We start from the raw sequence: 4716 nt of genomic DNA, 5'->3' as shown, positions 1-4716 counted from the left end.
ACATGCCAGTACAGACCCCCAAATCAATATAACGAAGGGATGACCATTTAAGGTTCCCTAAACTGCATTGAAGCACCACATCTGGGTTATCAACCCCAACGGCTACCCTTCCTTCTGAATAGCTAGGCAAAGACCACACCGGGGTTACGAACCCTCGATGACCACTCTTCCTCCCGAATAGCTAGGCATGAACAACACCGGGGCTATCAACCCTGGATGACCACTCTTCCTCCCGAATGGCTAGACAATTCCTACTAGGATCCATAGTGACTACCCTTGAGCTAGGGCAAACACTAATAATAGAATCATGGCATAAAAGCCAAATCACCATCAAAGCGTAGAAGCCGATTTACTCATTATGAATTATGTTCATCACCCCATTAATAGGGCTATACAAATGTTATCAACTGATTTAGAAATCATATTCAACCATTATTCAATTACGACTCAACTCGACCCGCTCATAGGGCAAAACACTTCAATTGTTACTACCATCTAAGTTCTTGTGCAAAATATCCCTTATGGGGTAATCCAAGTTCAAGTTTCAAGCTTTATACTTTAGTTCAGCAACTCATAGATATAAAACAATGATTTCATATATAGAATATAACATTTAAGGTTCCACGAGGGCTTGTCGCTCACGCACATGAAACCTTGTCAGAGAAAACGTATTTCAAGTCGAAAAAGTATGTTCAAAAGAGAGACATACCTCAAATCCCACTAAATCGGTACCAACGGAATTTTCAAGTTTCAACAATCACTCTACAACAGATTTAGACGATAAAGATTAGACTATTAATAATTTTAATAGTTTTCCTTCAATTTCGGAAACTAGGGCTTTTTCTAAGCTTTAAATCTTGTTCTTGAATCCCATGAATTATCCATGGATTCTTATTGCTTCCAATACCCTACACTAGTCCAGATACTCTAAATAATTTCAGTAAGTATCAAAGAACATACCTTTAAGACGTTTCCCAAAGTCTCTTTCAATTTCTTTGTCTTCGGTTTTCAAGAATCTATGGTTTTGAAGGATGAACTAGCGTTAATTTGATGTCAGATTGATGTAGCAAGCTCAAGAATGTAATTATGCAACTTTGTTCCGCAAATGAATGGTACGAATCATATTATATTGATGTTTACTTGGCTTGATGGTATTGTTTCCTCTGTTTTGGGTAATCCTGCTAAACAATTAAACTAAGTATGATATTGCCTTTCTCAGTGTCGGATCTCTTTTGAAAAACGATATGGATCGTCGTCATGATGTGCCATTAGCATATTGCAGTCAAACCTCTCTATAATGGCAGCGTTTGTGAAAATTATATAGCTGCTATTGTCACGCCCCAAATCTAGAGAGGCGTGACCGACACTCGATGCCATACTAGGCCTGAGCGAATCATTCTAAATCTATAACTCTGAAGAAGTAACCACCAACTTCAACTAATAAGGCCTACCTGCACACAGACAATACCAACAAGCCGATAAGGCCCTACTCTGAATATATATAAAGACTGGCTATCTCGTTTGAACGGGGCACACACACACTCAAGACATGAGTATAACTGAGCAAGCCGACAAGGCTGCTATAAACGTACACAACCAATAGTGTCAAGGTAAACATGTACAAGGCCGGCAAGGCTACAACACTGACTTACTATACATAGGACTCGTCCACAAGCCTCTAAAGAGAAAACAACTGTATCATGGATGGAACAGGGTCCCAGCCTTCCCATCAAGTCTACATATATAATAGGAAAACTCCCAAATAAACCTGGAAACTCCGGATAAAGGGAGCTCACCAATCAGCTAATATCTGGTCCCGCCTACTTGGGAGGTTTGTCAGTTTGTATATCCGTACCTGCAGGCTTGAATGCAGCGCCCCCCGCAAAAGGGACATCAGTAGGAAACAATGTGCTGAGTATGTAAGGTAATGGAATAACTGAAACTGAAACTGAACTGAAAACAATACAATCTGGAGGCCAAAGAATGCCCAGAATATTTCTCTGATATGTCTCATATGAAATGCAATACAATAATATCATATGTCTCACTGACCAAGTGGCCAGGCAACTATAAAATCTCACTGACCCGTCGGCCAGACAAATAAAAATGTCTCACTGACCATGTGTCCAGGCTAAATAAAATGTCTCACAGACCCATAGGCCAGGCATATCTGTCTCACTGACCAAGTGGCCAGGCTAAAGAAAATATATGTATATCATGCATGTGCTGAAAGATACCGATACTGTAACATGTCTCTTCTATCTTTCTATGAACTCAAGGACATAGGGAGGGGATATGGCCCCTCAGAAAGAATAACATAACACTCGGAAGCCTTGCAACAATATGACAAGCTCTACTTAGAAAAATCTCTAGTCACAAGGTTCATTACGCTTTTACCTTATATGGAATCATGCCAAGAAAAGAAGGAACAACCTTAACATACCTCAAGTCGCCCAAGCAATCCAACAATCGGCTAATCACAACTAGCACGCCATCTTATAACAAGGAATACATATGCAAACTTAGATGACGCTAGTATATCTCGTATATCAATAACAACTTGATTCTAGGGTAAAACGGACAACATTTTCCCTTACTCTCCAATCACCTCAACATATACAACACTCCCACAATAACAACAACAAGCTTTCAAAAGTCCTTAAATACTTCTTTCACTGTACATTTAAAGAATATACACCAAACAGCCCAAAGTATACTAATATTCTAGGAGATATGCCTCAAGTTGACCCAAAATTTCTTGTCCAAACTTGTGCCAAGTTTTCCCAAATTTTTAACAAACTTAATTTCTTCGATTCACTTGATCCCGAAACCTTTAGAACTTTATTTAGCACTTGTTAGAAATCCTCCTTAACCTTATAAGGGTTCCATGACCTCTCCGGGCTTACGTTAGTTTACTTTGGGCAATTTGCAGGATTGCCCTTCGCTGGAGGTGGTTTTTAATTTTTACCCCTCAAAATGGTGGTCTTTAAAATTTGCCCTTCAGGAAGAAAATATGGCAATAAAATCTCTCTTAAGTTTCTTCTCTAATTCTCTTGTTTCACTCTTGATTTGTATTATTTTATAACACGTTATCAGCACGATGCTATAATGTTTCTCCAATCAACTCTCACTTCTTGTCGACAAAGCAGGTAGCAAAAGTATTATCTTCAAATCAGGTAATGAAAGTATTGTTCTTCTTATTTCGAAATTCAGTTTTTGCAGGACACACTTTGTTTGAGATTTTTCTTTTAGCACCACAAAATGTCATGGTTAATTGATTAGACATTTTGGTAAACTACGTGTAGTTGATGATGTCTATGCCGAGTCAAATTAAAGTTACACATACTACAAAATGACAAAATTATCTAAGATGTTTTCAGATTCTTGATACTTGTTCGGCATAATTTTGGATTGTATCATTCGATTAGTGAATAATTAACATACCAAATAATAGAACATCCAAGGTTGCATGCTTGCTTTTACTTTTCTCTTTCAATTTTGATATTAAAATAAGTGATTGTCTGTACCATGGCAAAAGATTATGCTACTGCCACAAATTGATGTTTTTTTTTTTGAAGTATTTTTGATATTCTGGTCCAATTACTGATAATCTTTATAGGGTTTATTTCATATTAGCAAATTGGTTTTAAATTATGGGAGAAATTAGATAAGTTGTATATCTCTTTAAATATTATCTCCTAAACAGTTCAACAAGATAAGTTTTTGACTCTGTAATAAGCTTAGATTTCCTTACAAATTTATTCACATGATATCATATTTGTTAATGGGTGGATTATAGCATCATGGTTATGCGCTACCATTTCAATCATTCAATTCACGGTAATCCCTTTAGTTTTGTGATCTTGATAATTGCAATACTTCTGTATAATTACACCCATATATGATGTACTTTAATACTATCCAACTTGGTACAACAATTAGTTGTTTAAAAGAAAAAAAAAAGGATCTACAGAATAATTCTTTCCATCTATAAGAATGAAAGTAATAATACAGGATCGACTCTATTGACAGCACTTTTAAAGTTATAATGTTTTATATTTACACCTATGATCATTAAAGGTGGCTATACATCTTCTATAAGTCTCGTTATAATTGTATTTACTTTTTCTTATGTTCATCACAAAGTGATAATATCATTTCAAAGACTCGAGGGCGAGTCCTAGTAACTTTGGCCTATTATGCTATTGGTTGAGGGTAAGACAGTGAATTCAAATGTCATCGGACCAAGGAGGTAAGACATCGGATTAGAGTCTTGATGCACCATGATAGTAAGATAATGGGTTCGAGTTCCACCGCATTATGACCAAACACGTCTTTATATGGGTAAGAAGTTGGGTTAAGTCCTAATGCACCATAGTGATGATATAATGAAGATCGAGGCCAAATAATTTTTACTTTTGATGAAAGAAAATATGAAGTCACTGAATTTGCTCTATTCCCTGAAGTCAATGTGGTAGCAGTATATGATAAGTCTGAAAGATGACAAAATGATTATTGTGTCTGTATGAGTGAACGTGGACGTGACAAGGGATAAAATAATTGGCATCATTGTGATAATTATAAAAAGAAGAACACGATGGGTTCTCAAAATGATCCTTCAAAAGGTGAAGGTAATTTTTGTCTCAATGTGGTACGAAATGTCGTTGGCCACACAGTTGTTGTGCGACCTAATTTGATAAATTATAATAAATCCTC

The sequence above is a fragment of the Lycium barbarum genome, chromosome 2 (genome assembly GCF_019175385.1).
Source record: "Lycium barbarum isolate Lr01 chromosome 2, ASM1917538v2, whole genome shotgun sequence".
In the NCBI taxonomy this organism is placed as follows: Eukaryota; Viridiplantae; Streptophyta; class Magnoliopsida; order Solanales; family Solanaceae; genus Lycium; species Lycium barbarum.
The sequence above is the reverse complement of the archived record's forward strand: the minus strand, read 5'-3'. Positions refer to the sequence as shown.